The following is a 14,979-nucleotide window of genomic DNA, read 5'->3' as shown; positions in this document are numbered from 1 at the left end:
GCATGGCAGAGGACTGATATTCTTAGAGATATGACATTTCTAGAGCTAGTTCCCCTAGTATTAGCAGTTAGTTTATGGGGTCATGACCTTAAGTGCAAAAAGGTTTTGTTTCACATTAACAATCTTGCTTTAGTCAGTATAGTAAACAAACAAACTTCCAAGTCCAAGAGAGTAATGAAGCTAGTTGAGCAATTGGTATTGATGCTTATGGAATGTAATTGTATTTTTAAAGCTAAACACATTATTAGTAGTACTAATAGTATTGCTGATTCTATTTTAGAAAAACTATTGGATGCCTCCTTATCAAAGAATACAAAGCTAGCATACGATACTGGAATAACTGCATTTTAAAATTTAGGGATGAATTTAGCTTTTCAAATATTTGGCCTCCACCCCCAGAGCATGTTGTTCAATTTACAGCATATTTATCTCTGAAAAAGTTTACTTTATCAACCGCTAGATTGGATCTATCAGCAATAAGTTTTGAGTGCAAGTCCAGAGGTCTAGTTGATATCACAAAGAATTTTTTGATTTGTAAGATGTTAGAAGGCATGAAGAGATTATCAGTTAAGAAAGATCCAAGACTTCCAATTACCCTTTCTGTACTGTGTAAAATAATTCACAGCTTACCATCAGTCTGTACAAATTTGTATGAGTCTCGTCTCTTTCAAGCGGCATACATGTTAGCATTTTTGGGTTTTTGAGAGTTGGGGAATTAACACTGTCAAAGGGAAATAGTTTTGATACTATCATTCATAGGTCAGACATTAAATTTGATTGTGACAATTCTAAAATGTATTTGACCATAAGACATTCCAAAAATGACCAGTATGGGAAGGGGTTACCATTTGCATTGAAAAAACTGGTACTCTCCAGTGCCCAGTTAGGTACATGCTAGAGTTTCTTTCTATAAGACCTGCAGTCAATGGACCATTATTCTGCCATTTTGATCATTGTCCTCTAACCAGATATCAATTTACAGCAGTTTTACATAAAGCAATACATCTTGGGTTTCAGAGCTGTAGCTATAAAGCCCATTCTTTTAGAGTCGGGGCTGCTACTACTCCTTACCAACAAGGGTGTGATCCAGATTATATTAGGGAGGCAGGTAGATGGAAGTCACAAGTTTTCAAGTCTTATATTCGCTGCCCTATTAAGAAATTATGTTTGTAAAATTTATGCTTTACAGGTCATTGTACTGTTTGGTGTGTTGGGTCATCCATAGTTAAGCATGCCTTTCAGGCCGCCTTGCTTAGGACAGGAGGGGTTCACTTAGGATTGGAAAGGTTAGGGATGGATATCTGGTGGCAAGGCTACTCAGGTTTGAAGTTAATTAATTTAAAGAAAAAAGTACTGTTATTAGCCAGATATGAAGACTATCCCGACTTCTTGCTCATTCACTGTGGGGGAACGATTTGGGGGAACCAGATTTACCTTTGTTTAAGCTTATTACAATAATGAAAGAAGATATAGAAAAATTATCACAGCTCCTTCCCAATACAAGACTTGTTTGGTCCCAAATTTTGCCACGCCTTACATACAGACACTCGTTTGACAATTCTGCCATGGAACGGGCGCGTGTACGATTGAATAGGGCAGCTGCTTGTCAGGTACTTTATCTAGGAGGGGCTTATATCAAGCACCCAGTTCTCATTAGGAACATAGAGTGTTTTTTGGCTAGTGATAAGGTGCACCTAAATCCGTTAGGCAATTCTGTATTCTTGAACAACATGCACGGGGGTCTTGAATATTTTAACAGTGGATGTGGGTCAGTATTTCCTGACACCCACTGTTAAGATGGGTGGTTACCATTACATGTTGGTCGTGGGTCAGTTGAATGAGGCTCTCCATGTGTGGGGTGACCTTAAACTTTTAAGTTTTAGGTCATGTGGCATTTGCGCCCATCCATTCAACTGATGTTTCAACCTTGTGCATCTGACTGTCTATGATATTTTGAAGACATTGAACTGTGAACATTGGCTTGATATTTTATAATGTAAATACATTAACAATTTATTTCATTGTTCGCGGTCAACCCGGAACAAACAAATGCTGCTTGATTTTGTGCTACTTATTTTATGCTTGTTGTTGCTATATTTGAATTTATTCAAAACTTTTTTTATAATTAAAAAACATTAATAAGCTTAAAGGTAAATGACTGTTGGCGGTAAACCTGGAACAGCCAAATAATTGATTTGCTTTGTATTATGTTGTTGCTTGAATTTTGGGTCTGCCCTGCTTGGCGACACTTTGCTGCTTATACATGTATATTATGCCACGACCAACAACGCCAAACAATAAATGTTTAAATATAAATATTACTGTTTTTCATTTCCTCTATATAGATAATTGTTACTAAAAGAGAGAGAGAGAGAGAGAGAGAGAGAGAAAGGTTTTTGACAAGACAAAATATATAGCAAGATACTGTACAAGATTATGTATATGTAGGTGGTTTCGTTCAATTATTTTATTTTCATAATTCTAATTTACATTTTCCTTTAAATCCAGATCAACATCAAAATCATTGATATTCCTACTTGAAAATTAAAAAAAAAAAATAATGTACAGTAAAAGTGTACATGTATGTCCGATAGTAAACTACTAAGGTATTATTTTGATTCATCTTTTACAAAAATAGTGTAAAGGTTGATTTAGCCTGGGTTTTTTTAACTGAAATAAAAAAAAACGAAGCATGATTAACATATTTGAACGAACTAATTATCGGTAATAAATAAGCAATATAGTAAGTCGTATATGATTGTATTCTGTAAAGGAGAAAGGCCGAAAACTGTCCATTCTGTGAGAGAAAGAACTAATCGAGGGCCTACGGCCCTCGATTAGTTCTTTCTCTCACAGAATGGACAGTTTTTGGCCTTTCTCCTACTTAAAACATGATTTCCTTTGTTCTGCGAATTTTTAGGGAAAAAAAGGTACAAAACAGGTAGCACACATACAATGACAAGTTCATTGTTTGCAGAATGGACAGTCACAGGTAAGCTTCGGGTGCTCAGCAATTTGCTGAAAAGCCATTGTGTTTCCAGATGCAAATAACTAAAAGTTTTTGTCTTAAGAATGGACAGTTACAGGTGGATTTCGGGGGATACTAGTATTTATATAACAATGCGACTCTTCAAAATCAGTTTATAGTTTGCGTCGTAAAGGCATACATGTTTTCCTCCGAAAGAGAGAATATATATGAAAGAATCAAAATCGAATGAACAAAAAGATGCACAAAACCAGTGATATTTGGACTTGGGAACAGAGAATAGTAAGAGTAAAAGAAAGTATTAACCAAACTTCGACAGATACAGATAATCGAATTTGAATCAAATCTGGAAATGTTTTATTTGAATTATATTTTTGAGGATATATTAACTGCAACAGTGTAATGGTAAATGGAAATTGTGTTCTGAGTGTTGGATAGCCAGGAGCCAAACTTTGACTTTAAAATGTATTTCAAATCAAATCTAGAAATGTTTCAATTTTAATTAATTTCTACGAAAATGTTCACTGCAGCAGAGTAGTGTTCTAGGTGTAAACTGTTTTCTGGATGGTGGATTTAATATTAGCCGTACTTCAATCTAAAAATGGATTCTTCTCGAGGTAACAATGTTTCCGAAATTTAAATCAAACGTGTCATTTAAATTCAAGTTTTGTGAAAATTGAGTTTTGAGTATTGAAGTAATGTGCATTATTCATGGATTTAAATGTGTAAAATCGAGCGGGTGCCCTGCAGACACTGTGTTCTGGATTAACTTAAATCTTCGCGTTCTTTTTGTTATTTACATGTAAATTAAATAGTATGTAATATATTTGCTTTTGTTACCCTCTTTGGCACATTTCAAACTTTACCTGTAACTCTCCATTCTGTTTTTAGCTCTTCTGAGCCAAAGGCTCAATGAGCTAATGCTATGGCCATTTGTGCGGTGTGCTTAAACTTTTTAGAATATGGGCCATAACTCAAGGACCCCTTGACGAATTATTGCTAAATTTGTCACAGGGTATCCTTGGCCCAAGGGCTCCTGTTTATACTAAAACTAGTGTTGTGACCCTTAAACAAGGGGAGATAATTAGGAAAATATAAACAAAAGTACTGGTTGCTAAAAAATCTTCTTCTCAAGAACCACTGGGCAGATTATCACCAAACTTACAAAAAAGGATGAGGATATGTTGTGAATTCAAAATTATTCAAGGCATCACCCTGGGGCAAAGGGCGTGGTCTCAAGGTCACTTCAATGTTGACCAAAAATTACATTTTATTAAAATGTTGATATTTTGTTTACTATAAGGACTAGGATCATCAAATCTTGTCAGTTGATGCATCTAAGGACCTCATATCATGTTGACTCAAAAGTAGGTCACAGTGACCTACTTTTTAAATTTTGCGGTCATTCTTTTTCAATATAATTTAGAGGATATTTTGAACAATTTAAGGCCAATGATCATCAAATTTTGTCAGTTGATGTATCTTGGGTCCTCGGAGTATGTCAACTAAAAAGTAGGTCACCTTGACCTACTTTTTGAATTTTATGGCTAATTTTTTTCAAAACAATTAAGGTCATTAATTCGAATACTGAGAGGTTTAGAATCATTAAATCTTGTAAGATGATGCATCTTTGGGCCATAAAACATATTTATTAAAAAGTAGGTCACAGTGACCTACTTTTTGAGGCATTCGATTTCAAAGCGTTTTAGAGACATAATTTGGACTTGGCCTATGATCATAAAACTTTGAAAGTTGATGCATCTTGGGTCCTCAAAAAACGTCAACCGAAAAGTAAGTCACCGTGACCTATTTTCCAATTTATATGAATATAATTAAATATTTCGAGTACCAATTGGCTTAGAATCATCAAACTTTGTCAGTTGATGTATCTTGGGTCTTCAGAGTAGGTCGACTGAAAAGTAGGTCACCATGACCTACTTTTTGAAATTTATGGCTTTAATTGAATATTTCGGGTATTGTTTGGCTTAGAATCATCAAAATTTGTCAGTTGGTGCATCTTTGGTCCTTGGAGTACGTCGACTGAAAAGTAGGTCACCGTGATCTACTTTTCAATTTAAATGACTATAATTAAATATTTCGGGTACTAATCGGCTTAGAATCATCAAACTTTGTCAGTTGATGCATCTTGGGTCTTTGGAGTAAGTCGACTGAAAAGTAGGTCACCATGACCTACTTTTGAAAATTCATGACTTTAATTAAATATTTCAGGTACTATTGGGCTTAGAGTCATCAAAATTTGTCAGTTGATGCATCTTGGGTCCTTGGAGTATGACAACTGAAAAGTAGGTCACCCTGACCTACTTTTAAATTTTTATGGCTGTATTTAATATTTTGGGTACTATTTGGCTTTGAATCATAAAAATTTGTCAGTTGATATATCTTGGGGCCTCGGAATTGGTCAACTGAAAAGTAGGTCACCGTGACCTACTTTTTCAATTTATATGACTATAATTAAATACTTCGGGTACAAATTGGCTTAGAATCATCAAACTTTGTCAGTTGATGCATCTTGGGTCTTTCGGAGTATGACAACTGAAAAGTAGGTCACCATGACCTACTGTTGAAAATTTATGGCTTTAATTAAATATTTCGGGTACTAATTGGCTTAGAATCATGAAACTTTGTCAGTTGATGAATTTTGGGTCTTCGGAGTATGACAACTGAAAAGTAGGTCATGGTGAAATTTTATGGTTATAATTTTAAAAATATTTTAAGGTATTAATAGGCTTAGAATCATCAAACTTAGTTGATGCATCATGGGTCCTCAGAGAATGACAAGTGATAAGTAGGTCACCATGACCTACTCTCAGGTACTAACTGGCTTAGAATCATCTTGGGTTCTCAGAGTGTTTCATCTAAAATGTAGGTCATGATGACCTACCTTTGGAATTTCAAGGCTTTATCTAAATATGCAGGGTACTTAGAGGCTTCAAATAGAAGTGATAGGTTTCACAGTTTATCAGAAGAGCGATTCAAGGCCCTTGGGCCTCTTGTTTAAACTGTGCATTCTTTTAGAAAAAAAACTGTCCGTTCTTAAAAGAATGGACAGTCTTCCAAAAAGAATAGACACTTACAGGTAACATAATGGATTGCTAGGGGAGTTAGCTCCACATCAAGCTATAGATTGGACAACACAAACAGTAGGTTTACGTCACAATCATGTTTTAACTTAAAATAGCGTAACTTTTAATGATAAAGCATATTTAAGATGTTTAACGATTTTTTACTCTGATGTTAATTATATTAACTGCTAATTGTGGTCATGTTATTTTTATATCAATACATCAAACATCAATATTTTTACAAAAATAATAATAATAATAATAATAATTCCCAATACTTACATAAATATTTATAGTCGGCAAATGTACACGACATGATTGTCGGGGTTAGTTTTTATCCCTGATACTTATTATTTTTTTAAATTTCTGCAAATGAATGAATTAAAAAAATTCTGATTTTTGAAATTCATAAATGGAAAGATGGATATAGTTTGAATTCATTTTTAGACCATTTTTAAAAAATCGTTTACCCCCTTACTGCATATCATAAAATTCAATAGAATCAAAACTCACGGCCCACCTATATCATGTGATAGAACATGCAGCATTCGATCATAAATTACATCTTTACGTATCAAAAAGATAGAAAAAAAATTCTAATTAGGAGAATTACATGAATAATTATTTGTAATCTAAAGTAACTATTAAGTTTTATTTACATGTAGTTTCAAAAATATCCATTTCTAAATATTTTTTCCAGTTTTCCAAAGTCGATGAATTGCAGCATTACATATTTTTAATCTTAAATATCTATTAATTAAGCCTTATTTCGTTTTAAAAATATCCACTCCTAAATATTTTTAACTTTTTTGCGTAAAAAAATCGTCCGTTTGCGTTAAAAAACGTGAATGATCGTGTAACGTGAAGAATCGTGTGCGTGAAGGATCGTTCGTGTAACAGGTTTAATCGTGCGGATTAGTTCATGTAACGTGATCGCTTGTGCATGTTGTCAACAATAACGTTGCAGTCACTGTACATGCACATGTATCGATCGCCATAAAAACAACAATGATCGATTTCACTATTGTATTTGGAATATACAAGGGGCGAGGCTTACTGGCGGCAAGATTAAAGCGGGGTCCGCTTCACGTATGAGTGCGTAAAGCGAACCCAGAAAGCGAACGCCGGGTTCGCTCCAGCGGACCCAGAGCTGACCCCGAGCGAATGCAGAGCGAACATGAAGCGCACCCAAGGCGAACACAGAGTGCACCCAAAATTTCTGAAAGCGGACTCGTAGCGGACCCCGAGTGAACCCAGAAAGCGAACCTAGGGTGCGCTTTGGGTTCGCTCTGGTGTTAGGTGTGTCTGGTCGGTACTGTAACTTTTAAACTTTTTGATGAAATGCTTTGAAACTCAAAAAATAGAAACATATTGAAAGTGTTGACAAGATGATCTGGTCATCATGCATATGCATGCACTTGCGCGCTCTTGCAATGCTGAAATGACCAGTATATTTGATTTATTCGTCAGTTTTATACTTTTTTATGATATGCTTTTATAAACAAAATATAGAAATATATTAATCTGGTAGACAAGATGATATGGTCATCATGTACATGTATGCACGTGCACGCGCGTGCAAAGCATAAAAACCAATAATGATATAGCCGTAACTTTTTTTTTAACTTTTTGATACTCAGTTTTATAAAATATATTAATAGTGTAGACAAGATGACATGGTCATCATGAACATGTATGCACGTGTGCATGCATACAATGCTTAAATGACCAATATACTTGACATAGCCATAACTTTTACATTTTTTTTATGAAATGTTTTGAAACCCAGAATAAAGATGCATTTATAGTAAAGACTAGATGAGATGGTCATCCTGCACATACATGCACGTGCGCGCGCGTGTAATGCATAAAACGACCAATATACATGATTGCCTTATTTAATGAAGTTTATAGGAATTGACACCAAAAGGAAGTTGGGGAGAGTTTTGGGAACATCTGTAACGGTCCCCGTTACAATTATGACTAGTTAAGTCTTCCGTTCACAACGGAAGACCTATAGTGATTGTATTTTCTTTTTATTAGGTCTTCCTTTCACAATGGAAGACCTATAGTGATTGTATTGTTTCTTTTTATTATTATTATTATTAAGGTCTTCTGTCTCAACGGAAGACCTTCTAATTATTCTGTTGTTTCTTTTCAACTTTTTAAAGGTCTTCCGTCTCAACGGAAGACCTCTTATTATTCTGTTGTTACTTTTCAACTTTTTTATTATTATTATTCTTACCGATTTTGATTCTCGTAAATGCATGGATGGATTTTTATGAAACTTTCAGCAATGATGGCAAATTACATGAACTTAAGGCATATTTTTTTTATTTAGATGATGTCGCTTCCGGTCGCGAGTTATTCCCGATTTTCTTTATTCATATTGAAATTTTGTCCGGGTCTCTCCTCTAAAATGGTTAAAGATAGAGTCCTAAATCTTTCTGGGATAATAGATCATGCTCTGTAGATTTGTCTCCGGTGTTTAGTTTTTTCCGGCGTCACTTCCGTTGTCCACCGGTAGTAGCTTAAAAATATGCAATTTTTATTTATTTTTTCCATTTGTAAATGTTTATAACATTGACATATACAGTATTTCAAGTCATTTCATTTCCACCGGAAGTTGTACTTCTAAACTGGAAGTTGTCCAAAAAAACGAGTATTTTTCATCAAAACTTTTAGAAAAGATTTATACACACTCATTGTGGAGTTTTAAGTCGTTTCGAGTACTTCTTGTCATACCGTAAGTGAATTTAAAAGAACCAGAAATGAGTTGAAATTAAAAGATATTACTCTTTCATGTGTTTCTAAACATATTATGAATAATTCAATTGCCTATTTTATTCAAATATACTTGTTCTTCTTTCTTTCTTTTTTTTTGAGTAAATCGGACGGAAGACCTACTCGTTGGTTTGCTCTGCTCTAGTTAAGGTCTTCCGTCTTCAAGGAAGACCTTATAGTGATTCTAATGTTTCTTATTATTAAGGTCTTCTGTTTTCACGGAAGACCTTATAGTGATTCTACTGTTTCTTCTTATTATTTTTTTGACTTTCTAATTTTGTGCACGCGATTTCTCGAAGACTATTGGACGGATTTACATGAAATATTAAGGAAAGATGTGTCGTAACATGAACTTGAACTTGATCCATCTGAGAGAAAATTTGGAAAATCACTTTCACTTCCGGTGCCAAGTTACAGGAAAATAAAATTTGTAGAAAATCTTACCTAATTTACTGCTTTAGTGTTACTTACCCATACGGTGTATTATAAGTACAATGTGATAGATATACTTTCTAAAGCTCGAAATTCAGGTTATAAGAACATATGTTTTGAAATTTCATTGAAGCTATCACCATTTAATAGAAAATACATTCCAAAGGAAATGCGCAAAGATTTATCCGTGACGTTTGGCGCGAAATAATGTATCGTGACCAGCCTTTCGTAGTAAACAAATGGTCTGATGCAGAAGTATATAGAAGTGCAGAAAAAAATTACATGGTACACGCCTGTATATGGAATTACATGAAATAAAAAGTTGGATACATAAAGAATGAAAGAAAGTAAACAGTATCATCAGTTCATCAGTAATAGATTATTTCTGCTAATAGTTAGTGTTTAAACTCAAGTAACAAATTTCGATGTGAATTTTTTTGCGTAGAATTTGGCTAGCTAGCTATCGTTCTACTATTCCACACTAGATAAAATAAAACTTTTAATCTCCTTGACGCTGGTTATTTTATGCAATGAGTACAAAGTAAACATCGATGATGGCTGATTAAATTGCGCTTGTGTAGTGGTTCCATACTGAATTTTCACGAGGGCGATCTGGTTTTAATCCCGATGTCTGAATTTTCTTTATTTTAGCTGAAATTTACGTATATTAATGATGTTTGGCGTTTTTCTTTCTGTGTGAATTCTACGCTATTTTCATTTTTTTTTAAAATAAATATTTAAAATCCTTGCATTTTTAAAAGACCCATATTACATATTTAGGTGTCTTTACTACGAGCATATATAAATGTAATTTTACATGCAAAGAATATCACAGATAAGGATGGTTATTCGGACGAAAGACCTCTCGTTGCTCGCAACGAGTTTCTAGTTAGTATTACATGTATTATTATTCCTCCCAAATTTTGTGAGCGCGATTACTCAGAGATGGTTGGATAGATTTTCACAATTTTTTACAGAATGGTAGGCTTATATGTGAAGTTTATATAAAATTCCTATTTTTGAAAAATTCGCTTCCGGTCCGAAGTTATGGCCAAATTTCAAATTTTTAAATGCACTTTTGTCCGGTGTTTTTCTCAGAAGCTGTTTGAGATAAATATGTGAAATTTACAGGAATATTAGATCATGACAATCTCTTTGTTTTTACGTGAATTTTGTTTGTTTCCAGTACTTCCTGTCCTAACCGGAAGTGAATTTTTGTTTCGGTCAATTTTAGACTTTTTTGTTTTTCAATATATTTTGAAGATGCTTTAAGGTATAATAGAGATAGGTCCACAAGTGCCAAATATATGATTTATTTTGAAATCAGATCACCCGTTTTGTAGATTTGAGCTACTTTCGTTTTGCATTTAAAAAAAATCAAAGTACTGAAAGTACTGAAAGGGCATTTCTTACTTTCAATTACATGAATTTTATGTTTACATGTTTCTCTGCATACAAAAATTAATACATACAGTATCATATACATTGTATATAAGGATGATGATTACATTTAATTGCAGTAAAAATCGAAGTACCTGAAGTACTGAGAGGACTGTTTTAGATACCCACCTTTTTCTAACTACAGTGTAGTATAAACAGGCATGTTTTTCTATACATAAACATCAATGCATACAATAAGTTACCTATGGAAGCTATTTTCATTAGCCAATAAAAATCAGAGTACCGCAAGGACTGAAAGGATATTTACTTTTTTTTTAAATTTGACTTATATATAGATATTTTTCTAAATGCAAAATTCAAATCATACACTCATGTATTATAATTTATTTAAATATACGGACGGCGGATACTTTCATTTTTGTAGTGAAAATCAAAGTACCGAAAGAACTGTTGTTTTCGAGATACCCCCACTTAAATTTTTAAATTTAAAAATAGTTTAAATATGCTTCTCTTAATGAAAAAAACTGCATGCATACAATATCATATATAAGGACAATAGATACATTCATTTTTGCAGTAAAAATCAATGGACTTCAAGTACCGAAAAGATAAATTTTAGATTCTTTACAACTTTTAAATTATTACATACTGTACACGTTTCTCTACAAAAAAAAAAAACAAAAACAAAACAAATGCAAACGGTATCGTATAGGAACGGAAGACTTTTTTGTTGCCATGGCAAAGAGTCTAGTTAGGTCTTCCGTTCACAACGGAAGACCTATAGTGATTGTATTGTTTCTTTTTATTATTATTATTATTCCTCCCAAATTTTGTGAGCGCGATTTCTCAGAGATGGTTGGATAGATTTTCACAATTTTTTACAGGATGGTAGGCTTATAAGTGAAGTTTATAAAAAATTCCGTTTCTTGAAAAATTCACTTCCGGTACGAAGCTATGATCGAATTTCAATTTTTTAAATGCACTTTTGTCTGGCGTTTTTCTCAAAAGGGGTTTGAGGTAAAGAATTGAAATTTACAGGAGTAATAGACCATGACATTCTCTTTGTTTCTACGTTATTTTCGTTTGTGTCCGGAACTTCCTGTCTGAACCGAAAATGAATTTGTGTTTCAGTCAATTTTCAACTTTTTTGTTTTTTGAACATATTTTCAAGATATTTTTAGCCATAATAGAGACAGGTCCATAAGTGCCAAATATATAATTTGTTTTGAAATCAGATCACCCGTTTTGTAGATTTCAGCTACTTTCGTTTTGCTTTTAAAAAATCAAAGTACTGAAAGTACTGAAAGGGCATGTCTTACTTTAACTTACATGAAGGTTATGTTTACATTTTTCTCTGCATACAAAAATCAATACATACAGTATCATATAGAAGAATGAAGACTACATTTAATTGCAGTAAATATCAAAGTACCTGAAGTACTGAGAGGACTGTTTTACAATGTAGATACCCACTTTTTTCCAACTACAGTGTAGTATAAACAGGCATGTTTTTCTACACATAAAAATCAATGCATACAATAAGTAACCTGTTGAAGCTATTTTCATTAGCCAATAAAAATCAAAGTACCGTAAGGACTGAAAGGATATTTACTATTCTTTTTTACTTTGACTTATATAGAGATGTTTCTCTAGATGCAAAATTCAATTCATACACTATGATTTGTCATGTTTATATATAAGAACGGCGGATACTTTCATTTTTGTAGTGAAAATCAAACTACTGTAGGAACTGACAGGTTGTTTTCTAGATCCTCCCCCCCCCCTCCCTCATTTAACTTTTTAAATTTAAAATAGTTTAAATATGCTTCTACTAATGAAAAAAAAAACATGCATACAATATCATATATAAGGACAACAGAAACATTCATTTTTGCAGTAAAAATCAATGGACTGCAAGTACCGAAAAGACAAATTTTAGATTCTTTACAACTTAATTATTACATACTGTACACTTTTCTCTACATAAAAAACAATGCAAACGGTATCATATAGGAACGGAAGACCTTTTTGTTGCCATGGCAACAAGAGTCTAGTTATTATTATTTTTCGACCAAATTTTGCGCACGCGTTTTCTCGAAAACAATTCAGTGGTTTTCCGTGAAACAGGAAAAATTAGTCATTGTATGAACTTTGTTCATCACAAGGGAAATTTGGAAAATTCCATTTTGGTTCCAAGTTACGGGCAATTTCCTGATTTTAAATGGAATTTTGTCCGCGGCAGATCTAAAGAACGGCTAAAGATATGAACTGGAGACATTGGAGAGCATAGAACGTGACTTCTAAATTTGCGGCATTGCCTTTTCGTTCGTCGTTGGCACTTCCGGTCGCTTACGGAAGTGATCAAAGAAATCGTAAATTTTCAACTTTCCTTTTTTAGATTAATTCCTATATCACATTATTGCATCTTTTTTGTAGTTTCGAAATATGTTGGTCCCACCGGAAACAAAAACGTCAACTTCCGGTTATAAGAGAAAAACGACATAATTTGAGTATTTTTCTTTCCCATTAACATCTTTTGTAGATAAAGTATTTAAAATGAATTTTAAATATGTTATTCAAACTGCAAATGTCTAAAGTAACGTCAAATATCTTTGTGAAATTCACTTCCGGTAACGTGTTTTTCTGTCCTCAAAACAAGAAGTTGTCTGAGCAAGATCTCGGAAACGGTAAGAGATTAAGACACCAAACTTATATGAGCAACAAACCTTAAGATGTAGGCAAAACCATTTGGGTTAAGAGCGACAACCGTCTCTTCCGGTCGTCACAGGAAGTGATCAAAGAAATCGAAAATTTGAACTTTTCTTCTTTTTTTTTTTAAATTGCATCACTTTATTGCATCTTTTTCGCAGATTCAAAAGATGTTGGTCCCACCGGAAACAAAAATGACAACTTTTCTTTTTTAAATTAAAACTTGCATCACTTTATTGCTTTTTTGAAATATATTAGATTCCACCGGAAACAAAAACGTCAACTTCCGCTTTTGCAGTAAAAATCAATGGACAGTAAGTACCGAAAGGACAAATTTTAGATTCTTTACAACTTTTAAATTATTACATACTGCACACGTTTCTCTACAAAAAAATCAATGCAAACGGTATCATATAGGAACAGAAGATTTTTGTTGTTGCCATGTTGCCATTTCCAACGGAAAACCTTCCACTGATTCTGTTGTTTCTTTTCCATTATTATTATTTTTTCTTACCGAGTTTATGCAGGTGATTTCTCGAGAACGCCTCAAAAGATTTTCATGAAACTTTCAGCAATGATGGCAATCATCTGAACTTAAGGCGTTTTCTTTTTATTTTGCCGTCGTCACTTCCGGTCGCGAGATACGGCCAATTTTCTGTTTTTAAAGTGTTCTCAAAAACGCAGATTCAAAAAGTAAAAACGCATGCTACAACATTTGAAAAGAAGAATTCTAACACCAATTGGTCGAGTTGCTGTGGTAAAATCTTTAATTATTCCGAAAATTAATCATTTGTTAATATCACTCCCTACTCCAAAAGGGAAGATAATCTCATTATTATGCAATGATATTTTTATTTTGGCGATGCATTTATCTCTGAATGTGTAATCGCCCAAACAATTGTTTTTGGCAACATGTTTTAAGTCTATGCTTCATGTTCTTAAATCTTTTGATAGTAAATTCTACATGTAAAATGTTCCTAGCATTCCTGTGTGGTACAATACAAATATTAGAGTTTGTACAAAAACACTGTTTATAAAATGCTGGTATGAAAAGGGTGTGAAACTTATTGATGAGTTTTTAGATGAGGAAGGAAATTTTTATCGCATATCATTTTTCAGCAAAAATTTGGTATTCAAGTATCCATCATGCAATATAACAGTGTAATGAGTGCAATATCAAAATATATGGAATCTTTTGTAAACAAAGGTTTATTTAAAAGATCTACTCCATATTTTCAATTGTATTATAAATCTTTTCTTTTGCAAAACAGATGTACTAAAACTATATACACACAGTTAAATGTAAATATTATTATTCCTACTTCTGTACAGAAATGGAATTTAGAGCTCAGCCATTATGGTATAGAGATATGTGTTCAGGATGTTTTTACTGTTTGTTTTAAGACTACCAAAGACTCTTCAATCCAATGGCTACAATATAGAATTCTCCACAGAATTTTACATGTACCTGTTAATTATTACTTGTATCATCTGATGGCTGTTCTTTTTGTAAACATCAAGTTGAGACAATTCAACATATTTTTATTAATTGTGAAAAGGTATTCCCACTATGGAGTGATCTTA

The 14,979-nt window shown here is 33.3% G+C and overlaps 1 protein-coding gene across 1 annotated transcript in view; it reads right to left on the bottom strand.

The window, feature by feature from the left end:
- LOC133184105 (uncharacterized) overlaps nt 1–14,979 on the bottom strand; it is a 279,833-nt gene that overhangs the window by 244,122 nt on the left and 20,732 nt on the right. The window lies entirely within an intron of this gene.

The sequence above is a fragment of the Saccostrea echinata genome, unplaced genomic scaffold (assembly GCF_033153115.1).
Source record: "Saccostrea echinata isolate AGI-Se365-2 ecotype Australia unplaced genomic scaffold, CSIRO_AGI_Sech_v1 ptg000010l, whole genome shotgun sequence".
In the NCBI taxonomy this organism is placed as follows: domain Eukaryota; kingdom Metazoa; phylum Mollusca; class Bivalvia; order Ostreida; family Ostreidae; genus Saccostrea; species Saccostrea echinata.
The sequence above is the reverse complement of the archived record's forward strand: the minus strand, read 5'-3'. Positions and strand labels throughout refer to the sequence as shown.